General features: G+C 45.0%; 1 protein-coding gene and 1 long non-coding RNA gene across 12 annotated transcripts in view; one reads left to right on the top strand and one right to left on the bottom strand.

The window, feature by feature from the left end:
- The window catches only part of LOC135575619 (uncharacterized), a 155,834-nt gene that overhangs the window by 70,330 nt on the left and 60,483 nt on the right, over window positions 1-25,021 (top strand). Inside the window, exon 4 of the long non-coding RNA XR_010466721.1 lies at window positions 21,459-21,541. This is a non-coding gene — a long non-coding RNA (uncharacterized LOC135575619). The remainder of the gene's footprint in view (window positions 1-21,458; window positions 21,542-25,021) is intronic.
- The window catches only part of HIC2 (HIC ZBTB transcriptional repressor 2), an 81,307-nt gene that overhangs the window by 31,501 nt on the left and 24,785 nt on the right, over window positions 1-25,021 (bottom strand). For 3 of the 11 annotated variants that reach the window (XM_065033110.1, XM_065033105.1, XM_065033114.1), the window contains exon 2: window positions 7,661-7,730. The exons of 6 other annotated variants lie outside the window; for them this stretch is intronic. The gene's annotated coding sequence lies outside the window, so the exon portion shown is untranslated. Of the gene's footprint in view, window positions 1-7,660; window positions 19,566-25,021 lie in introns of those variants that run through there. 2 more of the 11 variants (XM_065033112.1, XM_065033104.1) reach the window with 2 other exon arrangements.

Genomic DNA, 25,021 nt, shown 5'->3' with positions numbered 1-25,021 from the left:
TCCAGCTTTCAAAAGCCCAGCGCTTTCTTAGGCCCTTGTTCCTCACACTTAGGGACAGACTTTCTGCCATTGAGCGTTCTGCCTTTCTGTAATTTCGAGTATTTTTTAACAGGTACATAAAAGATTGTTCAGTTCAGTAGCTTTTAGTCACTACATCTATGATGCACTTGACTTTTGCTCAACATCCCACAAATTCCTAATATAAAGTCAACTAAAACGTGAATTGAAATAAGCAATAGTGGGGAAAGAGAACCACTGGCACACCATGAAAGGAAGCGGTATGTGTCCGTTTCCTACAGTGTGCATTCTGCTTCCCTTTCTGTGGCATTCGTACTGAAGTGCTGTGATTGTGCCTGTCCACATTTTATTTAGCAATTTATATGAGAGAGAAATCTTTTTTGCCCCCCAAAATCTTAATGCACATGCCAAATGTAAAAAGATAAAGCTTAATTTGCAGTCGGGAAGATGGCAGAGGAACATTAGACAGACTTTCACCTGATCAGACACAACATTATGTGAGAAGTGCAGGAGAAACAGGTATCCATGAAACCCTCCCATGCTACTTCCAAATTCATATTGTCTTCAAAATCCATGACATTTCACAAACCATTTCTGCACTAGTTCTTTATTTGTTTATTCCTTCCCATGGTAGCACTCACTTTTATAAAATTCACACCTTAATTGCTAGCACAAACCTGGCTGCCTGTCAAGCCGAGGAGACCTGGAATGAAACCTTTGCGTTTGCCTGCGGGGGCTCAGAGCTGGGCAGCCTGGCTGCTGCTGCCACCATCTCCACAGAAGGTCAGTGCCATTTCTTTAAAGCAAGTGCCTCTCATTAAGTGATGAGGCACAGCTACGAGCTCACATGCTGCTTCTTGCAAATACGCACACCTGCTTGCTTACATGGAAGATTAGAAAGGGATAAAAAGTCAATACATTTACTGCATGAACGTCAAAGCAAAATGAAGCATTTATTCTTCAAGTCAGAAGACTCTCACTCTGTGAGGAGGTCTGCCTAACAGTTTTCAGTATGTAAAATAAATGCAAATTTCACCCAATTATCCAATGGTTGCTAGTAGGCTAATGGTGACTCATATTGCCACTGATGGAACACACCTCAGTTACATTTTGAGCAAGACCTGTTGTGCTTCAGCCGATCTAACAACAGGCTTAACCTGGAAAGGTGCATCGTGCGTGTAGCTACTGGTTTCTGAATGGTGGAGGATCCTGTTCAAGCTCATCCATGAGCACAAGTTCATCCAGTAACCTGACCAACGTGACTAAACCAGGAAAAGCAGCAGCGTGTTACACATGGTACCGGGTCCTGCATCATGCTGGACAACCTGTTTAGATCATTTACCAGTATTGCTGGAGTTCAGGTTGTGGCTAGATGGCAAATGTGCAGAATGAATCACTGCAGGTTTTGGGAAAAAAACCAAAAGGATGCATTGGAGGGATAAAGCCAATAAAACCTCTTTGCTCCTTGCTGCAAACAGCACTTGTTTTGCTGGTGTGGAGGGAGAAGCAAGCAGGGAAAGTACAACTACGCATCCTTTCTTCAAAGGGAAGATGACTTGGTATGTCAGAAATAGTCTAGTAAGAATACTATTTCCCTTACCTAATGAAATTCCTTGTCCGATATTAAAGGAAAGTAATCTTTCAGCAGCATTTCAGCCACCTTAAAGGGCAATTTATAAAATAATGTAGGGGGTTGATGTTTAAACAAGCTTTTCCAGCAATTACTTGTTAATAGCATCCAGAGGCTCCAAGTAAGAAGCAGAACCCATCATCCCAAGCAATTTATAGTAGCAATACATGGAGTGAGACAGAGGACTTGAAGGGAAGGAAAATGCTGGGGGCAGGGAGAGGGGCAATAGTTAAAAACTACAAGTAAGATTGCTAAGTATACATAACATCTAAAAACTGGAATAAGCGCCAATGCCATGCACCAAAGCCCTCTGGAAATACAAACTAAGAAAAAACCCGAGTCATTACTTCCTTGTTTCCAAATCAGCTCAGACCCAGCAGCTTTCCCGCAGCCTGCGCTTCAGAGAGCTCCAGCCTTTCACTGCCCCTTGGGCAGCCTGTGCCCTGGAGCACTCAGGTGTGCCAGGCAACGACAGCCAACAGGTACCAACTCATCTGCCCCAAGGCTACCTGGCATGCGAACTCAGAAGGGCTCTGAGAGCTGGAAGTGAAATCTCCCCAAGAGAAGGAAGAAACTCTCACTGTTTTGCCTAGAAAACCCTCTGGTAGCCCTCCTCGGAGAGCCGAGCCGTGCGGTTTGCGAGGTGCGTTATTGCCGCCCGTGCTGCAGTCCGTACTCCTCCTCGGGGCAGGGGAACGCCACGCTGCAGCGAGCTCGCTTGCTCCCGGGTTCACATGGAAGCATTCCAAGCTACTCAGCTTCTGACAGCTCTCCAACTGCTCCTCCACGCTGTATTGCTTTACATTACATTGCTCTCCCTGCCAGGAGGCACTGCTGTATTACAGTACAACCCTCTAGCAAAATGTACAACTGATTTTTTCACCTGGCAAATACCAGCTGACTGTTGCCACTGCAGTCGCAACTATAAGCCCTGCTCTGTAGACTTCCCTGCTTTTGTGCATATACCAGAGATTTTAATATCTCGCCTCCTCCTCAGCCTTCTTCCCCACTTGTTGCTTCTCCCCTCCCTGTTGTGCTCCCCAGCCCTTTCTGCGGATGGCAGCAGCCTCAGCTTCCAGCCCAGGGTATCACTACTGCTTGAGTTAAAATGCCTAAGCCAGCTCGTTAGTGCATTATCGGGCAATGACTGACCGTAGCACCGAACACAGAAAGTGAGAAAAATAACCAGAAACGTTGTAGTGACTCACAACTTCATTGCCAAACTCAGCTTTTTGTTGCCAGAATTTTAACGAAGAAAGCAGGCTACAGAGGCATTTAATAGCATACACATTTTTAAGGTATTAGGAGGCATTTGGCTCCTAATTCTCTTCATTTCAGTGTGCTTTTCATTACTCATGGGCTGCAAGGCAAAACTAGTTCCCTGCACTGCAGTGTAGCTGGTTTCCTTTGTAGTTTTGAACTATAAAAATAGCCATATTATAAAAGCAAAGGTCCGTCTCTCTGTCTGTTCTTCAGAAGCAGGCAGAATAGGGCCAAAAAAAATAAAGCGCATAGTGGGCAGGGCGGGGGAGGAAAGGCAGTGAAATAGAGTACAGACAGTCTTCTCCCTTCTTACACCCTGTGCAACTGTTCAAGATCTCCTGATCCAGAGGTTGCATCCAGGCCATCACTTTTAATAAGAACTTATCTGTCCTTCATCGATTTTTCCATCTGTTTAGACTTCTGCTATCCATAATACAGTTTGGCAATGAGTTTCACGTGGTAACTGCAGCTTGACAGAGCACCTCCTCTTTGCCTGCTTTGAATCAATTTACTTAACATAAGAACCATGAAGAATCACTCCATGCTCCTCTTCCCCCCCTCCCCACTCATGACAGTATAAAACATCTGCAATTTCTGTAGTAAGTCATCTCTTCTCTATGGCGAAGAGAGAAATCACACTGACTGGTTGAGACCCATCTTCGATGGTCTTTTCTGGACCTTCCCTAGCCCTCCACTCTCTCTGAGAGGTGGGAATCAGTTCTGCACACTGTTTAAGACACTGGCACACCATGGATTTACATAGCAGCATACTGATGGTTTCTGTTTCGTTTACCAGCTTGGGTAAACATCCAGAGAGTCTGTTGATTCTTCAGGGAGTGCAGCATTTCCTCCCAGTTGGCCATTAGCCTCTCTGCAGGAACTTTTTGGGGACTCACCTCAGACAGTGCTCTTAAGTAGTCTGCTGAGACTACAGGTGAATTTTTTAATCTCCCAACAACTGCTGCCACAGATATCTCAATTTTTTTTTAACTAATTCAAGCCAGTTAAACTCCCAGCTTTCAAATCCCTGCCATTTCCCCCTCTTAACGTTTTCCCAAAAGCATGGCAGCTTGCCGCCACTCAAAGCTTACAGCTGCTGTCCTTCACCTGTACACCCAGGTGGGAAGTCCCACAAGCCCCAGAACCAGAAAGTACATGGTTCTCCCCAACAAGCAGGGGGAAGTATTGTTGCATTAGGAAGGAAACTTAATTAACCATAGCCCAGTGAATGTCCCAGTCTTAAGAAATTTCTCAGGCATCTCCATATAGTGGGTGGCTGTCCTGAAGGATCCGTCACACTTGGCACTGGGATGCGCAGTTCACTCCCCTGCCTATCTCAAGAGACATGCTTCACCAAATATAGATGCTGCATATAATTGCTTGGCTTATCTTCCCTCTTCTTAGCTGAACTGCCATGGTTCCAAAAGGCCTTAAAATTAATGATAGATATGCTTGCAGATTAAAATCCATCTACCTGTGTAGAGCTATGCACATCACTCGTTCATAATAGCACCGTCAGTCAGTGCTCAGCTGCAGCTTCTCTGAGCTTCTAAATAGCAGCTCAGCTACTGCCAAATGAGCAAATGCTGGGAGAAACAGAGCAGTTTCTTTGACCCCAATTTCAGAATTTCTGGGAGGTGGTTGTAACACACCATGAGGAAGATAACACAAAACAAAGTTATGAGCTGAAACACTGCATCTCGTCATACCTGACCGGAAAACTGAGCAGGTAATTTGAGCAAACGCAGACTCTATGAACATGCGGTTAACAAAAGTAGCTCAAGACAGCTTAACAAAATAATAGCACACGTTTTACTTCCACGGTTACAAACCTCTGAATTTGAATGAGCAAACTGTAAAAATAACAAACTTTGTACATCAACAAAATTCTACTACTACCCACAAGCATAAGATAGCATGCAAAAGCTAGGCAAATAACGCAAGCCAGTTCAGCATATTGAAATCTAAACCTTCCTTCTGGGTATCTCATTTTCTGAACATTTTGCGTGCAACGCCTGCAAAAATAACACAGAGAAGTTCCTAAGAAAACCAGTGCGGGATAGAACATCACTTTTACTCAATAGGATGAGAAATTCCACCGAATCTCACACTGGAGCTCTGACAAAGGCAAGTCAAAGTCAACCAGAGACCTGCCCACAGCCAGCACCATTACTTCCCAAAACTGGAATGAGAAGTTGTGTTTAAGTTTTGCACTCAGCCTCCAATATTAGTCACCTCAATTTTCTCTTTTGAAATATACACACAATACACACACACACGTATTTATACACACACATACATAAATCACTTCTGGTATTTCTTCTGAAACCCCTACTCTGACTGTTCTTGAAGTGCTGGATCTAACAGATGGCTTCGCCGGTTAATTTATGCCCCGTGTTATAAAATGCTGCTGCCATTCAACGAGGGATCAGAACCCACTAGGAGCTTGAATACAGAAAACACAGCAGTCTGCTCACAGCGAACAGAAAAGTTGTCATTGTAAGGCAGATTACAAAAAGTGTCTTAAACACTGTTCCAAAAAGCAACAGTCCGTTCACAGCTACACCAGGCAGAAAAACAAGTTTGAGTCACCAGGCCAGCTACTTGCTGCTGTCCAGGAAGGTGTGTGCAAACAGCTGTGGAGCAGGTAGTGTCTCCTGCCTCACAATGGACTCCTGTCCAGGCCTTGAGCTGCAAAAAGTGAGCACATAACATCCCCTTTCTTTGGCAACCAGCTGAGAACGTGGTGCTTAGCTTCAGCATGAGAGTCTAAAAACATCTAGTTCCAGCTCAGCTGTTTCAGAGAAGATTTAGCTGAGAAGAACGAGTATGCCCTACTCAAGATAGATGTTCTGGCCTCTTGTGGGTAGAACTCTCCCAGCAGGACCTGCCAAATGATAATGTTATTGCAGAAATGCGTTTAAGTTTAATTCTGTTAATATGGTCCTCTCCCAGTTGAAACTAGAGGATCTCTGTTCACCTGGTCTCTTCTGCACTTATCCTGCCATTGTTCCAGAAGCAGAACTATGGCTGGTGAGGACAGGTTACCCATAGGAAGGGAGCGGACTCTTCCTCTCAGCCCCGGAAAGAAAACAATGGGTGAATTTCCTCTGCAATTTGAGAGGAGTATTTCTTATCATCTAGGGCATTTGCATGAAACAGCTTCCTCAGCTCTTGGTTTAATGAATAAAGGAATCAAATCCTTCAATGCATGTTGCAAGTAACCACAAAGGTTTGCCATCTCAAACAGCTACCCATGGCTCTCTCTCCACACACATCCGCAAGTAAATACTTTCCAAGTGATCATCTGGGAGAGTGGGAGTGGGCAGAACTCCATGCCCAGCCAAGCTGACTCTCCAAGGAAAAATTTGGACAACACAATGCTCAGATTCTTGGAAATACTTTACAGTGGTTCAATACGTTCAGTTTTTCCTCAAACAAACGTTTTTAAGATTTTCTGCAAGCTGGTAATTTTCCTGCTGTATCAACTTTCTTGGTACCTACTTGGGAGAAAATTTAGTTGATATATTAGCATTTGCATGGCCTATTTCTTTGTGCTGTGGAAAAAAGCTCAAGGGAAGAGGTGAAGAAACTTGCCTCAAAGTCATAACGGCAGCTGCGAAACTGAAGGGGGACCCCCCGCTGTCACTCCCTTCACTTCTTGTCCCTTTGCAACTGAAGGAGAAGCAAAGCCAACAGGCAGGGAGGTGAATGGCAAACCTGCGCAGTGATCTGGCCTCAACCGCTTGAGCTAAAGCTGCTTCAGTAGCGGAATCACAACCATCTCCTCTCAACCTGCCACCTCACATGCTCCACTGGGGAGACACTATAGCCCATGGTCTATCCATAGGATCAGGCAGAGAGTGGTATCCAAGGAACTTATGATGGCAACATCTAAATGCAAGTATCAGAGCACTTTACAGACAAAAAGGTCTTTCCCCCAGGCTGCTTAAAATTTGCATGTTCCTGTGTAGCACTGAAGATAGCAGCAATGGTGATTCATTAAGATAATGATTTGAGTAGGAGGCTTAAGAAAGTCGGGGTGGATTAACATCCAAAGGGCTACAGTTGGAGCTTCTCCACTCCAAGCTGCCACCTTCCCTTCTAAGGAAAGGGGCAAATTCCAGAAGTCGGGAGGACTACGAATTAACGGCAACTATATGCCGCTACAATGCATTAAAGCACAAGGACATCATCTCTACTCCAGGCAATCCTCCTTGGCAAGGTCACGCATAACATTTTATGCTGCAGGAAAATTTTTGTGGCATTATAAGTTATTGGCTTTTCCTTTATGTGATTAGTTTGTTAGTGTGGGTTCTCCTCGAAAAAAAGATTGTGCAAGTTTCTTTTAAACTATTTTTCTGTCAACCTCAATACAAGTTTTCCTCCAACCAGTTGTCTTTCTCCACTATTGAATAATCAGATGAGTTTGATAGATTGATTGCTCCCACATAATAATGTAAATATACACACTGGAAAAAAGCACAGAAGTCCTTTCCACACCCCAACATTTAATCAAATTGTAATCAGTTACGAGTTGAAACACGCATTCTGTCCGTAACAGAGTTAATGCTCAGACAGTAACAGGCGGCTCATACTTCATCACTACTGAGAGAGAGGCCTTTGTACTGTGATTTTGATACAATACTTTCAGTTGCCTTCTACGGAGATGCACAGGCAACCAGTTCTGCTATTCTGCTCACTCATAATAGTTGCAATAGGGCATCCCGGTGTGTGTTGCCCACTCACCGCTAGCTGTGCTTGGTCTGAACGTCTTCTAGGCACTCTATCCCATGCTGAGTCAGTACAGAATAGCTCCCTAGAATGCAATTATAGAAAGAGTAAGGGTTTGTCTTAAAAAAGGATTATTCCAGAACAGCTATTCCTTATTAACTATTGCCAGACACCTCTTAATTAGGATGATGAAGTTAACTGGGAATAGCTCTTCCGCTCAGATTTGTAACTTACCGTGATCTGAATCAGTGACCCTGTTTAGATGAGCCCTTAGTACAGCATCATACAGTCATAGCAACAGCTTCCCCAGTGAAAATAGACTTATAGTTGCAATGAAAGTAGAGCTGGTGCGTGGACACATCTCAGCGGAGTTTGATGTAAGCTGAGCGGAGGTCAAGGAATATGTAAAAAGATATAGTTGTTCCTGTAATGTTGGATTTCATCAGTACTGCATGTCACATTTTGTACTTCACAAGTCTCTGGATCTGCTTTGTTCAAACTTGGTTTATTCCTTAGATATATGGAGAACTTTAACAGCAGGGAAATTTTTAGTTCTGTAGCTTCTTTGTGTATTAAGTTCTTAGTTTGCAAGATTTCTCATCCAAAAAATGGCTGAGAAAGTACCTGGCACATCTTGGATGCTTATTGAATATATTAAATAAATCAAACGTTTTATGATAAAATTCCATTCCCCCACACGAAACAGATGTAGGTGCAAGTCAAAGAGGCTTGAAAAATTGCACTAAAATTGATTTTGCTCCAGTTTTCCCCAAAGGAAAAAAATTGTGTGTGGGTGGAGACAAAAACATGGAAAATTTCAGCTATCACGAACAACTGAAAAGAGAAATGGAAGAAAGACAGAAGCCAAAACTGAACTTCACATTCAAAGTGCATAATTTATACTCTCTACAGCGTTCTGTACTACAGGCATTCCTGGACTTACACGTAAAGTGAAAGTCTTTTCCTTGTGCTCATCACACTTCTGGAGAAAAACGCCAGAGAGCTGGATGCTGGAGCTGCCCAGCGCGCTCCAGGGACATCACAGAGCAGAGAGAAGGGTCTTGGGTTGGCTACAGGCTCCAAAAGGCTGGAAAAATGATTGGACCCAACATAGCTGAGGATCTCTGTCACAAAACCGGGGGGAGCGTTACTTAGAGACACTTGCCAAGTCCTGCAGCGCAAAAATCTGGGAGAAATCTCAAACACCTACAAGTTAAAATACATACAAAGCCATCTCGTGTTGCATGTGTTACAGAATATGGTTTGATACACCTGCCTGTTAAACATCACCTTCTGCAGGGTTTCTATGCCTGAGGTCTGTGTCCAGGCACTTGCGTTGTGGCGAGGGGCACAGGGCAGAAGGCTTCAGTGAGCGTTTCCAAAGGTGAACTGGCATTCCAAAGGAGCTCTCTGAGACAGGCAGCACAGAACTCAGTATTTTGGGGCGAGTTTCAACTGCCCAACCTGCAAGACCATTTCTTGTGTCCCTGCTGCTCTTTATTCATACCACACCTCCCACATTCACACCGACAAAGCTGGTCCGCCCTGTACACAGAGTGAATCAGGGTTCCTGTGTCAAAAAATAGCAGGTGATCCAGCCTGCCATTACTTGATTGCAGTATCTGTGTAACCATCAGTCTCCCTTTGCATGTAGGGAATCTTAGTCCATGTGTGTGATATTTCACAAGCAACTTTTACGGTTCTTTTCCCCATAGGAGAGAAAGAGAGACATGATAGAAAGGGGAAAAGGTAATCATAAATACATGCAAGTCAAATCAGAGAAAAAAAGAAACTGAAACCACTTCCAGTCTCTCTCTCCAACAAATTCCACACTCTCATGGTTGCTGGCACAACTTCACAGTAACCCCAAAAGATGTTCACCTGCTCCCACAGCACTAAGAAACAAACAGCGAAACAGGAACAAAGAGGCTCCCACCTAGGATGACCAACACAGTCCCCTGACGGCGCATCACGAGGGGAAAACCTTATCATTAAAGCAGAAGAAAAACAAACACACGGACACACACGCAGCTCTACTGCTGTGCACTATTAGCATCCTCCTCATTTTCTATATGTATCTAATATCAGGAGATTTATATTCAGGCCAAAAGCTCATGCTGGCAGGAGAGGAAAGTACTTTGGAGAAGAGAGGAGAGGGGAAAGAGGAAAAAAAAGCCAGCAGTTTCTTGGCTTGTGCTCAGCAGGCTGGATGCATTCTGTGGAAGTAGGCCAAAGCGTTAGTTATTATATTCAAGAGAACATCTGAATCCCAGCTCAAGGGAGACGAGTTTGCGGCTCTCATTTATGCTGTATATCAATTGAATATCAAACCACATTTTCCGCCTTCTGAATAATAAAGCTTAATAGTTTGGGACTCCCATATGGTCTATTGTTAAAATATTTCCAAACGCTGGCTGCTGGTTTATTTCTGAAATCTTTCCTCTTCAGGCTTTACTTGTTTAAAAGATGTTTGTAGCAAAAGCTAAATATATTCATCTGTTATATTTCCAGAGTTTTAAGAAGGACTGAAAAAGCAGGGGATAAGGAAAAGCAAATATATTTTGAAATTGTCTTTTTTTATAATGTCACATGCAAATGCTCGTTCCAGCAGAAGCAGCTGGTGCCACCAGGCTCTGCTGTGCAGAACAGGGGGTGCAGAAGCTTTCAGAAACCATGAGCTGCTCTAACAAAGGAGGACCACACAGACTCAAACCATTCACAAAAGGACCCAGGCCGATTATTTGACTATTACTTACAAGGAAGCTTGGCCAGTAACGTAGGCAATAAATACTGGAGAAACCTGTTCTGTGCATAACCCGGGTTTGTCTTTTCACAAGTCCTGCTCTCTAATTAGCTACTCATTCCTGGAGGGCATTGCTGATGGATGGAGTGTATCAATTTGGTATATTTTAAAAAAGTTAAGAAACTTGTTAAATAAGAAATGCATCAGCATAATGAACACTCTGCAGCGTGTTAGGAATAGTTGCTAGTGCTCCTTCCCAGTCACATCAGGAAAGGTTATTCCTGTTGCTTTTGCTTTGCAGACAAAGACAGTGGCAGGGAGATTCTCTAATTTGCAAGGGCAGCAGCATCCTGCTCAGAGCCTGGATGGGAACTGAGAAATGCTCGACTTTTGATCCTGCATTCACCCCCATTCAATTAGCACGCGAGGACTCAACCGCTCGGTGAGCAGAAGTGAAACCCCGCGGCACCGGCGGGTTGTGCGCTGGTGTGAGCCCCAGCCCACCTCGCCCAGCCCCTGCCCTCTCCGAACGCTGCAAGGTCTCTCCAACAGCAGCTCTCAGTGCAGCACCAGCTTGTCTGTCCGCCCGGCACTCAGCAGAGCAGACGGTGCTGAGCTGGGCACGGCCAACAGCACAAATATGTAGCAGCTCCTCTCCTTGCTCTTCTGGTCCAGTGCTTGTTGCTGCTTCTCCTTCCCATCTTCTACTTCCCTCCTTCTGCTGTGTGTTCCCCTCCCCACCATCACCTGTCTGTCCCACCATCACCTGCTCTGCTCCTCTGGACAGGTCTTCATAGTCAGCTGCCCTAACCCTGAAACTGGTTGCTCATACTTGTGAGCTGCCTCCTCCCCAGAAAGGAAGAAATTCCAGTATTTCAACCTTCGCTCTCATCCCAATTTGGGAGAAAAACTGAAATTAGAGACTCTTTGTAGAACGGAAGTTCACAAGTTTAGGGGAAAAAAAAAAAGTGTTTGTGAACACCAGTGCATTTTGTGTCATTTGCAATGGAATATTTTTACATTACTGAAACCAAAGTTGGTTCATTTTGGTTTGGTGACCTGACCTGAGAAATTCTGTTCTGAGTCAGTTCACCATTGAACTGCTTTTATTCCCACAAGGTTGCATTGCCTCAGATGCTGCCGTTTGGCAGCCTGATAACGCCGGCCTCGCTTCTCGGCCAGACTCCCTGGCTGGATGGCAGTTCCCATCGCACATAACCAAGGTATCCCATGGCACAGCACGGTCTCCAGGAGAGCTGTAACGCCACATGTAAAGCCAAGGCCCGTGGAGTCCAGCAGAGGAGGACGGGTACAGCAGACAGCAGCTCTCTGAGCAGCCCAGGACTGCCCAGGATCCAACACAGGGGTTTGAACCAGTTCTGAGTGAACACAATGTTTTGAACCAATTCCAGACCAGTTAAAGAAAAGCAAAGCAAAGGGGTATTCCCATTCAGGTATTATAGACAGGTCAACGTAGTATTTCTGGTAAAGAGCTGGTTTATTGATTTTACAGGTAATCAGAAATTTAGAATTGGGCTTTTCTAGGAAAAAAAAAATGTTTCTATTTTAAAGAAACTGTATTTTCCCCTGAAAGAGCCGCTCCAAAGAAAAACTCAGATCAGCCTCTTACTGACCATAGCACCATCCTTACAAACTATCTCAAAAATAATACAGTGAATGAGGATCGCTCCTATAGAAATTCCCCCAGCAGGGAACTTAAATTATAGCAATATCAGCACCGCTCTTCCTCCTACACAGCTCCTGCTGTGACCCCCGGACTGTACGTCTGAGTTCATCAGCTCAGTGTAACGACTGGTTTAGAGAGTCTGACGGGTATTGAAGAGGTTTTGCAACAGATGTCTGGATGGTCGATCCCGTGCTGCTCCCAGCTGAGGCACGGACATGGCTTTTGTGACAGCTGAGCAGAAACAAGTGCTGAAGGCTCCGAGTTCTGCCCCAAATTTTAGGGGTGCCACTGACTCATCCTCAACAAACAGCTCTTAAAACAAGCGGAGACAACTCAGTGGGAAGATTAGGATGTATTCACAGACAACTGTTTTAATAGTTTTCCTGCAAACTCTATGGTACTTCTCTTGTGATGTGAGTTCTTACCTCTAGGTCCATATATCTGAGAGAAGGTAGAGTGCATGTATGGTTTTGATTTACTTAAGAAAAAAAGAAAAAGGAGAGACACTTAGCCTGTAGTTTCAGTGTTCGAAACTGCAATAAACCTCTCCTTTTAAACCCCATAACCTTGTGACTGTTTTATAGTTATAAGAAATCATAACCAGAGAAAGATTTAGCTTAACAGTGATCTGCCCTCAAAGACATTAATCTGTCACATCTAATAGAAAGGGAACAAGGAGACGAACCTTTCCTCTAAGTAATTCAAACAGATGGCGTATGCCTTCGGTAGGAACTTACTGTAAGTTGCCCCTGTAACACGGGTAAATTTGGCAATTCTGCATACCCAAAGATGCTGTTTACAAGTCAGTGTGAAAAATATCTCTGCATGATTTCCTTGTGTCTTGAAACCAGAATTCTCTGTGATCATATCTCACTGCTTTTGTGGTTGACACATCTAACCAGCTTTCCACCCACTTTTTCACCCCCTTTATGCCAGAAAGATTGAGTCTTGCTTTTGTTTGCAATTTTTTCCTCTTCTCAAAGTAATTCTTTACTTTTGAGGGATCAGCAGAAGATGATCAAGTGCATCATGCCAACATGTTAAAGCACAGTTTCCTATCAATATTTCAAATATTAACTTTGTATGCCTGGGCTTCTAGTAGCTTCTCTCTTACCCCATAAAGCACACAAAAGTCTTCAGTTTAGTTTCTCTTTTCTTTCCTTCTCCTTGCCTTATATGGGAAATAAAGGGTTTATTTTCTCTCTTTCCCTCTTCTTCCCCAACTTCTCTAGTTTTATCACACGAGTTCTTTTCTTCTTTCTCTTATCCACCACGCTTCTCCAGATTCACAGTAAAAAAGCATTTCTGGATTGCCTTGCTCTGGGTTCCTTCCTCTCCTTTAAAGCAGCGACAAATGGCTCCTGGGACACTTTGCTCTGTTTCCTCTCTTGGAAGCAATCCAAAGCGTACCCTTCCTCAGGTCTGCCGCTCAGCCCACCGACCTATCCCCATTTTCCGCCCACACTGAACGAGCTGTAAGGCTTCCAAACTTGTCTAAAGAGCTTAATCCTAAATTCAGCTCGTTGTCCTGTAAGAGACCAGGCATGAAACCAATACCAACGCTTAAGAGTTCTCATGATATCTCAAAGCAGGTGAAGACCATTATTGTCGGATTCCTAGCATGCAACGAGGCTGATAGGGAGCAGTGAAAGATACGGGGCAGCAAGAGACCAAATTCACATGGCACTGGCAGTCCCTTCCTCAGGTCTGCCGCTCAGCCCACCGACCTGTCCCCATTTTCCACCCACACTGAACGAGCTGTAAGGCTTCCAAACTTGTCTAAAGAGCTTAATCCTCAATTCAGCTCGTTCAGACTGAATTCAGAGGAGCAGTACACTTAGACACTGGTTTTCCAGACCGCTCAGGAGAGGACTAGTATTAGAGGACCTGAGGGTAATCCCCAGATTACCCTTCAGCACGCTCTCAGGGAGCAAATGTCACTTTGCATGGTGAAGCATGGCAGCCAGCAAGCATGCTTTATGTTTCACGTTGATGAGTATTAACATGGAACCTGACTTCCCCTCCCCATTTTTTATATAATTAAGGACTACAGTGAATATTTCATTTCAGGCTACAATGGCAACAGACTGCAGCACTGCAGAATAACAGGAAAGGGAGAGAATGAAGAAAAAAAAGAGAATCCAGGTGGTAGACACTTACTGCTCTGGCCACTGCACGAAATGAAGGCTTGAGTGCACATTTTTGCTTGATTGCATAGCTGTCTCTGCTACCCATCTAATCTGCTTAGAAAACTGGTTTTGAAGGATATGGTTCAGACATACCACTCGCATGGGGGGGCGGGGGGAGTGATGAGGGGGGAGCAAAAAAAAGTGCTGCAGCTGCAAAAGATAAAATAGAGACAACTAATTTTCTCAGAGGTTGCAACACAACCTCTCCCCCTCCTCCACATGCAGTCACTGCACTGGCAGGATAAGCTGGAGATTCTCCAGCGTAAGCAAGAAGGCACAATGAGGTGTGCAGGCCCTTCTCCACCCCGATACCCGCAGCCCTTGGGGTACCGCAGGCAGCGGAGCTGACAGCCCGGCCGCGCAGCGGGCGGTGGGGACATTCCTCCGCCTGCTCGTTTCAATTGCGTTACCATTTTTGAGAGGGGGATGTGAGAAACACGCATTGCTGGATGTTATGCCGAGACAATAACGAGCGTAAGGGAGTTGCAGGCTCCTGTTGTACCAATTGGTGGCTGCGTTCTGAACTCTCATTGTGTGATCCGATTTCTCCTGTCATCCAAGCCATTTTTGCAAGCTCCAAGCATGCGTTTGTTTAAGCCATGTGTCCTGAAATTTAAACAGCTGAGGGGGACGGGAGGCATAGGGAGAGAGGAGAACCCCTGGATTGCTGGTGACAGTGTCTAAAATACACATTTGCACAAGGAAGTCTCACTTTAGATAGTCACTTAGCAAAACAACTACAGCTGCTGACAGGCAAGAGGTACAGTTTCAAGTGACCATTAGAAATAAAATAGGCCAAATAAATTACTGCAGTCTAAAGGGAGTGGGTGTGTGTGCTCCCACAAATGTAACAGAGATAACAAACAGGTTACCAGTGGGTGACCCAATGTCAAGATTAGCAGACTCATTAGCAGTCTCATTTCAGTTACACCGGAGCAATGACATTACCCCAAATCTAGCAGAAGTGAAACCGAAATCAGAGTCCAGCCCAGGATGTCAGGGAGGCAGCTGCTTTAGTTTTTTAATGCTTAGAATTTCAACCCAGTTTGCTTTGTTTCAGGAGTCTGAGCTGTCTTTGGCAGAAGGGCCAGCAGCCTTTGCCAGCTGCCACGTGATCTGCAGAGATGTCTTCTAAATGGAATTGGTTTTATTTCCTGAGGTGGGGATGGGGGAGAGGAGATGGGGGTTGTTTGTGATGAAGGCAGACTGCATGAGAAGTATATTAACATCTTTTGTCCCTTTCTTCAAAGATATATTTTCCTTTATTTCCTTTCCCTGCCCACATATACACTTACCCTGTCCTCTGTGCTCTTCTCCACGTAGGCCCATCTGTTCTTTGAAAGTATCAAGAACACCAGTTCTGATCTTTGTGGGGTCTTTGAGGAGACATTGTGTGAGCACTTACTCCCTGACTAAAGTAAAATACAAGGGGCTTTTACATGTGTATAAATAATTCTTAAGCTTTCCAAATATTAATTGCTTACGGAAATTGAACATCTGCTAACAATGAACTCCCCATACAAATGAGAAGACAGTTTCAGTCTGACTAAAATGCTTTCCCTTGCTAATTGCTGAGAATACCGTTTTCTTGTCTTACGGTGGCAATTTCCTTAGTTCTCCAATTATCAAAATATTTCAGTGCTTTCTCTTTCATGACAGAAAGGAAAAGATCCAATTCCCATCTCCAGCTCAACTTTCAGAGTCCTGCAAAACCAAGTGAGAAACTGGCAACTGTGACTAACCACGAAAGTCCTTGGGGCAGAGACCGATTACATGGCTTGCAGCACCCACCTGCATTCCTTCTCTCCCCATCGCCCACAGTCCCCCACGAGTCTTCCGAATTTTCGCAAGTATTATACTACAGACTACATCTGACTGTAGCAACTAGGTCCTGCAAGTGCAAAGAGGAGCCGAAATGCTGATAACGCGAGAATGCTCAGAATAGCTGGTGCCAGGGAGAGAGAAGGGGCCACCAGCTGAAGTTGCATCACACAAGGAGTCAGTCAGTTGGGTAAAAGCCCCAGATGGCTGCTTGGGAACACAGAGCTAAAAGGGCTTTCACTGCTTGGAGAACTGCAGATCTCCTCCAGCTTCTCATCTCGCTCCCTGCAACTTGGTGCACAAACATGACGAAAATTTTCTAAAACCCCACGGTATTTTATTATACAGGAAAAGCCACTAGTCCTTTGCATGAGCTTGTTTTCTGCATCTGAGAATCTCAAAGCACGTAGCTACAGTACTTGCCCTCTACACGCCTAAGGGATGAAAGGCCAGGCCTAGCTCACTCAAGGTCAAATAGCAAGTTCAGCAGCAAAAGATGACTAGGACTCGGTTACATCCAAATCCCATTCAACCATTCTACCCATTAGATTGAAGATAAATTAAACACCCTTATGGCGTCAAGGATGACTAATGCTCACCCAGGTCAGCCTGGGATAGGGAGCTGGGAACTCGCACATCTCCTTCCTCTGCCTCCCACTCCTCTATTCCCACTCCAGTATTGTTCCAAAGCCCACGTGATAAGATTTTCCTAATCAGCAGTTAAATAGTTAATGCCTACATTACAGCAGATGGAACAGGAGTTGCTGCAGGGAAAGTATGCAGAGGGAAGGAGGAGAAGAGAGACAACAAGGAGGAAGAAGCAGGCAGAGAAACAATCCTGAAGGAAAGCAGTTTCCCCACTAAAAGGGGTGACTAGTTGACTTGACAATGTAACCCTTAAGACTTTGTCTAGACGAGGATAAAATATTGTTGAAGGCATTTGAGAGGCATAGTGTAGGTAAGGCTTTTGGCCTCTGAGCATGTGGTAGCCAAGGTAGAGACTAATTAGGACATGTTCACTAAGATGTCTTAATGTTCCACTTTTAAATCCTTTCCCAAGAACTCAAGGCTATGCAAAGCAAAGGTCTCTGATGTTGTCCTAATGATGAAAAAAGCAAAGCTACAGCACAGTACAAAGAAACCAGAATGTCATGGAACCACTGAAGCTTCACATCCAGTATTTTTCATATGCTCACTGAATGCCTATGAACACTTGCATCTTAAAATATTCACCAACATTTTAGTGGACAACCTGCTGTGACATTTTTCCTCTAAAAATCTAATCAAAGCACGAAATGCTAATAGGAAAAGAGACCACAGGCTAACAGCCTGCACTCTTGTGAAACTTCTCCTTTTGCTCCAGTATTTGCTTGGGCAGACTTGGGAAAGAGGAGGTGGTGAAAGAGAAGAGGGGACTAAGAAAAGTGTGCCCAGAGCCTTAGCAACGTCATCATTTTGGTAATCCATTAGCAGATTTGTAATTAAAATCAAGTCCCACCTCACTAGGGCAGCCAGATGCATCCACAGAGAACTTGTTCAGAGAGCTGTTACGATAAATACCAGGAGAATTACGAATGTTATAGCTTCTTCTTAACCCTTCCAGCAGTATTTCAGGAACCGCCTGTCACTTTGAAAGACTGATCACTTTTCCCTCAGCTTGTTGCAGGCTCTAGGTGTGCCCCTAACCAAATAGGCTTACCACTTAAAAGCTTAATTGCACCTGTGGCTTAAACCTTCTCCCAGACAGCACTTGGGAGCATTTGGATTTGGGCGTTTCAGCTGTGGGACTGGGGCCTGTGCTCACAAACAGAGCCAGGCAAGTCCCAATAGCAGCCCCTGGTAAAAGCAGCCTCTCTGTGCCAGAGAGCAAGGGATGGGGATGACAGAAGTGCTTTTTCCATTTTGATCACATTTATCTGTATTTACATTTCCACAGTTGGGTTTGAGTAATGTCCACCTCCTTGTTTGTGACTGAGGGCAGGTTTCACAGTCTCACATTTCTTTTCCACAACAAAAAGATCAAAGTTTGAGCCACTTGTGCAACTTGGGTGTTTACAGTGAACTGGTCGAATCGCATGGCAAGCCCTCCCTCTCGCTATCAGTCTCACACTGAGTCAATCTCCTTCATTCCATACGCACCAGGAGGGGCCAAGAGGATACAGCCCACGTCTGGCATGATTATAACCCACCATCGCTTCCTTCTGCTCTCACATGGGGGCTGAAATACAGCGTGCTAGAGAAGGGGTTAACGTGTCCAGGTAAAGGCACATTCAGGGTCTTTTCTGCAGGGCTGACAAGGCCTTTCCGGGTTTTATTTTTAAAGAGGCTTTCTAAGAAAAAGCAAGCAAATGCTGTGTGAAGAACCACAATGAGAGAGCACGTTCCCTTCACTCACCTTCTCAGTATTGCCCGGGTAGTACAGACTCATAGTGCATCCTATTGCCACGGGAAACCTGTGCTGCCTTTTCAGAAGTTACTGCTGAAGGGAAGATGAAGAAATACAGTGTAACAGGAGTCCGTGCCTGCAAGCTTCCACATTCCTCATCTGATTCTGTCTCATGCAAGGATTCACAAACTTTCTAGGTCTCAGTTTTTTAAGCTATGAAATGGAGCTAAATTTTAGGGTTTTGTGAAATTGTTCTAACTGATAATTGGAAAGCACACATCTTCAGATAGAAATTGTCATATAAATATTAATGAGCTCTGACTACTGGCAGTATGCATGTCTCTTAGGAATCATAAGCACCATGGATGGATCAAAGAGAGCATGTAGCTCTAAGAGACAGAGTGGTGGGAGTTGGCTCTGTGTTTAACTATATTTTAAAGTAGATCCTCAAGACTGTTGTGGATATTCCCTATCAAGTTACAGCAGCTTTCAATTAAAATTACATTTTATCCTTAGGCAAAATTCCACAGTGTACCTTTTCGTATTAGCCAGCCACATTTTCACTCATGTAGATCTTTCTTCTACACGCATGCTGTCCTGTCTTTCTAAATAGGGGTCAAACCAACTGGGAAATAGGGATTTTCACCTCATTCTCATCTAAATAAATACTCCTTACCTAATTATGTTACCAAACAACTTCCTGCTGTACTGGGGATGGGATGGCAAGACATGGTATGAGGAGGTGGCAGCTGTTTGCTCTGCAGCGTTCACAGGCCAGATCAGCCTGGCATCACTTCAGACACAGACCCATCTTCTGTCCTTTGAATAAATACAGCACAAAACGCCACATGGTAATGATGCTGCTTCTGTTTTCCTGAACGGTCATCTCCTGAGCATGAGCAGCACAAAACCTGGCTCTGGACAGGCTCGATAGGCCGGGGCTCCCAGTGGGGCTCTGGGTGGGTGTGCTGGAGCAGCGAGGGTGCAGCATCCCAGCCTGGAGCTGCAGAGACCCGGCTGTCCGTGGAGCTCCAGCTCCCCATGGAGCCCCGGCTGCCCATGGAGCCCCGGCTGCCATGGAGCCCCAGCTCCCCATGGAGCCCCGGCTGCCCATGGAGCCCCGGCTGCCATGGAGCCCCAGCTCCCCATGGAGCCCCGGCTGCCCATGGAGCCCCGGCTGCCATGGAGCCCCAGCTCCCCATGGAGCCCCGGCTCCCCATGGAGCCCCGGCTGCCATGGAGCCCCGGCTGCCCGTGGAGCCCTGGCTGCCCATGGAGCCCTGGCTGCCCATGGAGCCCCAGCTGCCTGTGGAGCCCTGGCTGCCCATGGAGCCCCAGCTGCCTGTGGAGCCCTGGCTGCCCGTGGAGCTCCAGCTCCCCATGGAGCCCCGGCTGCCCGTGGCGCCCCGGCTGCCTGTGGAGCCCTGGCTGCCCCCGGCGTGTGCTGGGCAGGAGGCTGCGCAGCCTCCTCAGGAATGCAGGATGGCCGCAGGCCTCGGGAGTGTTTTCCAAAGAGCTGCTTGCATTTGTTTCTCTTAGGGTCCAGCAACCCTGAGCTTTTTTGTTGTTGGGGGTGGTGTTGGGGAAGGAGGAAGGTTTGCTCTGTTGGGGTTTTTTTTTTTTTTACATTAGAAGACAAGAGGGAGCAGGGCCTGAAGATTTTTCTTTCCCTGAGGAAAACTCGGTCTCATCAGCTGCCTCCTTACCTCTCACTATCTGTAACACCCGTGGCCAGGTTTCTGCCAACATCCAGGGCTTCCTAGATGCTTTGTGAGCCTGACACGGGGCCAGCCGGGGAGTCTGCAGTGACCTGGCTCCTTGGCGGGACCGTGTTGTTTCCTCAGCAGACTCAGACCCGTGGCCGTCTGTCCCGCTCACCTTGGGCACATCCCGTGAGCTCTGCTTTCTGCACTTGCTGCTCAGGCAGTGCTGCAGCTGCCTCCAGTTTTGTCTACACTGGGGCAACTGGGATTGATTGCTTAGTGCTGGTAGTAAGAACAAAAATGAAATGGCATAGGCACATTCAGGGTGGTTGTAATTGTGTCCCTGAGCTGCTTGGAGGGAGTACAGCAAAGAGATGGCTTTAAGAATCCTTACCTCTTCTTTGGAAAAAAAGGGAGAAATTTGGAAGATGCTCAGGACAGACAACATCTTGACAGCTAGAAAAAAAAATAAAAAGCCCCAGAAATTAATTTCCTCCTGGGGTGCCAGTAAAAGACAGGATGTTCACAACATACGGTGAGTGGTGGCTAAAACAATGGTCTGATAACTTAGATCTACTTGCTGTGTTCAGTGCTAAAAGACAGAAAACATAACTGTGTTTTGATACTAAATAACATAATTCTGGCTACAGTGCCAACAATTTTTAGGCAAGAAAGCATGAACCCAAATCAGCGGAATGGGAGGTTCATTTCTTCCCATGGCCACACCAGGGAATTTTACATCTCTCTATGAATAATGTTTTTATAACAAAAACAGGCATCAGTCCTAACAAATACCTCTCTCTAAACTCTGGCCCAAAAGAATCACTTTGGAAAAGGTCATACCACCTGTTCCCAGAGTTAAGTTAATTAGCACTTGTCCCTCTCTGTGTAAGGTCAGGGATCCTCCCACAAAGGACATACACAACCACATCTTTAAAAGATGTACATATGCCCTCTTAAGCAAACAGGCGTCTTTGTAGTATCACTAAGATTCCCTCTGGTCATCCCTATAGAAGAACTCTTAATTGGAAGGGAAGCAGACTGGGAGATTAGCATAACCAGTGCTTTGCTAGGTATGCAGAGCACTGTACTGGTCAACAGAAATACTGGTCTTTTAGTACCAGGTAGCAATCTCACTCCATCAGGATGATTTTTATCAGGTTCAGCATCAGCCTTTCATGCAAAATGAAATATTTGAACTATGGAAACGTTTTCTTATTGAATTTGAGAGATTTGCAGTGCATTTTCCTCTCCGACACACTTTATTTCTTCTTATTCCATCCAGGCATTTGTGTCACATATAGTATTGAAGTATTTCACTTCCCCTCCATGTGACCAGCTACATGCATTGGGAGAAAGTAAATCCAGGTAAGACCTGCTATCATTTATATCTGGGTGAAACTGAAGTTTGATCAGCAGTGAAGGTCAACATACTGTTCTGTATTTTCTGTCCACAAAAAAGTTACACAGTTCATTCACTGAGAGAAGAAAAAAATAGCCTAGCCCATACAGTTCTTGAGCACAGAAACAGTGTCACGTGTTGCCTGCCACGGTACTTACTGCTGGTTTACAACAGTAGTTTAAAAACAGAAACCCAAACCCAAGTGTTTAATTACAGACGTGTCCATCCTAATCCAACTCTAGCATAGCGTAAACGATGTAGGATGCTAAACTCTACTTCTTAAGCTAGGAACCTTTCTGACAGACATCCGTGACTGTGTGCTCTGAGCACAGCCTCAAACCTGCTAAGCAAGACAGGACTACACCAAGGAGGGCCTGTACAAAAGGGTCCAGATACTATTTGTGTCAGCTCTCTAAACCACAAACCACAGCTAGCCCTCCCTCTGAAGCACTTGCATGCTGCTCCTTGCAAAGCCGGAGCAAGATATTTTGGCATCCAGATCGCTGCCTTTGGGGGCCCACCCATCCCTTTTGGGCTCTCCCCATTCCTTATCGCAGACTTGCAGACCCTCTCCCTGGGCAGCGGCAGAAGCTGGGGCACGTTTGCCTGCAGGTTGGGCACCCTTCTGTTTCACCATCACCCTGTTCTTCTGACACAGGGTGCAGCTTACCCGCCCTTGCTGGACTCGCTGATACCAAGAGTGGGGTAATATGTAGAGAATCACATCTAAGAAATGGAAAACTGGCAACTCTGGCATTTGAAAGAGGGTGGAAATTCAGGATGTGCTTGGCATTTCAACTTTAAACTTTGAAACAAGCAAGGCAAAACTCAGCTGTAGCAAAGGAATGGCTTATGGGCAGCTCAGACTTGTCCTAGACTTTCAAGCCAGTCATTTCCCATAAATACTCATAATTTTAAATATAAGAAAGGGGGAGAGGAGACAAAACAAACTGAGTCAACTGATTACTGCCTTTCTGATTCAGAGTCCTTAGCAGATGTAAGACAGAAAATTATTCTATGAAAAAGTTCCTTTTTATGTATCTGGGACAGCCCCCAAAATTTTTACCAGAGGGGAAGAAGAGGACAAGAACTAAACTGCGAACTTGTCCGCACCCTAGCAGGAATTCACTCATTTTTCACCTCCCACAGGTATCATTAGCATGCTACTGAGAGCAGAAGAAAAAGCAGCTAAGATCAAACCCAAGCTGGTAACAAAGCTCTTCCTCTTGTCAGCCTGCGATGGGCCAGAATTTCTGGCTGCAGCCAGTCTTCTCCTGAAAGGCTGGGTTCCTTCAGCGTCCCTTTTGAAAGAAGTGCCACACTAGGAACGTGCTGCAGCTGCGCCACAGAGAGTGCAGAAGGCAGGAAGTCTGACGTTCACACCAACCTCAGCCCCTTCACTCACACCTCTTTTCAAATAGCTTTAGCACATGGAGCCCACATTTTCACATTCTCAGAACTAGCTTTATCTATCATATTGCAAGTTCAAGGGAATTTTTTAAATGGTATGAGTCCCTCTTTCCAAATTCAAAGACTCACTCCACTGAGAGAAACTTTTAAATTGGTTTTATAAACTCTTCTCCTCTCTGATTTTTGCAATAAGTTGCTACACTCCCTTTTTAAATAATCTATTTCATTTTTAAAAACTAAAATACAGATTGGAACACCATACCAACTGTTGTCACAGTCCAAAAATGTCTGGATTTTCAAACTTAAGTCCACCCCTGTATAAAAGGGCCACACACATGTAGGTGTCAATCAGACTCGGTGGCAAAGCAGAGGGACCCAGGCTGAGATTTCAGAATGGCACAGACTTTCCTGGACAGAAAGAAAGTGCCAGTCCTCACTCATCTGGAATAATTTCTGCAGTTTTCAAGGCGGACTTTTGAAATTTGACCTTAAGAAGCCAGTGCTTGATTCTGTATCTCCTGCTTTTCAGTGTTTGGTGACAGAAGCAGGAAGAGAGAAAAATAAAGAGAAATGTATTATTTATAAGGCTGCATCAAAATTAAACCTAATGTTATCATGTTTTTGCAGACAACTCAAGAGGTCTGTTCTGTGCCCAGATATTCTGTAGCTGATCCTGTGCATTTTTATCCCATTCTTTTAAAGAAACATTATCTCCATTCCTCTCCACTCAGCACCAGGATTAAAATAAAATAACATTCAAAGTATTTGTGGGAAATGGCAAACAAATGGCTAGTAAAGCCTGGAGATTGCATGGCAGCAGAAAGCCACATGCAGAAATCAGCTATGGCAAGTAACTAAGCGAGGACAACAAAACCCAGCATTGTCCAACGTTTGGACACTCAGCAAAAGGCTGATGATTGAGGGGAAAGAGCCAACCCCACATGATACTGCAAGGGCTCGAGTACTATTTTGAATCAGGTAAACTAATATCTCCTGTACCTGTTCCAAACCACACAGTAATACATGAGCTCTGTTTCTACAAAGTCTGCTGGCTGCCCTCCTCGAAGTAGCATCTATCTTGGAGAAGATCTTGTATTTTCTCTTGGTCTCTGAAAAAGGAGCCCAAACAAGTGCCAGAGACACATGGTTTTGGAAGCCTTTGCATGTTTATCTTTACTGATAAGCCTGCAATCTTTGCTGCAAGCACATCAGCGTGTGTGTCTGCAGCAAAACCTTATTCCAGTCAATGCCTTCCTTGGAACAGCTTCCTCAGAACTGGTCAATGTGTTTAACCCTTTAGCAGCCCATAAAAAAGGCCTTGGTGTAGAAGACTTCTTTTTCCTGCTAGAAGATGCATCATGTTTTCATACGTCTTTAAAAACCAAGAAAGCAAGTAAGGCAACCCTGCTTTGAGACAGCAGCGGTGCAGATTACAGGCGGAGGAATTTACCCTGAGAGAGCTCCATCTCCCCAAACAGCCTCTGGTTCTGTGCAGATCGCAAGTATTGTCCATTTGAAATAAAGGGATGCGGCTATCTAAACTACAGGTTCAACACATGGAAATTCATTAAGACAACTTGCTGAAATGATTCCAAGTGATTGGAGACTCAGCAGGAGCTATTTGGATTCCTAGAACTGGAGAATCAACCATAATTCGAAGACATCCGATCCTTTTCTAGTAGGTTGACTAAACCTGCTCGTGCAGCTTTGCTAACACTTGAATTCTCAGTTGACACACACGCATGCATGCCAAGGGCAAATATCCAGAAAGTCACTAGGGACCTCCCAAAGCTGACATGCCAAGAGCTTGGACAGCCTGAAAATTACATGTGAGTGGCTTTTCTCTGACAGCAGGTTCCATTTATTTCCTCCCACTTGCTCTTTCCCCATCTCCTTCCTACACCCCTGAGTCAACCTTCACCAGGCAAGTTTCAGTTAAGCATGTGCTTTGCCAGAGGTGTTTTTAAATTATGTTTTTAAAAGTTTATTTATAGTACACACGCACAGTGCATGATGCTCTCAGGGCTTCTGGAGAC

This window comes from Columba livia, chromosome 17, assembly GCF_036013475.1.
Source record: "Columba livia isolate bColLiv1 breed racing homer chromosome 17, bColLiv1.pat.W.v2, whole genome shotgun sequence".
Lineage (NCBI taxonomy): Eukaryota > Metazoa > Chordata > Aves > Columbiformes > Columbidae > Columba > Columba livia.
This window is presented reverse-complemented; position numbering and strand designations above follow the sequence as displayed.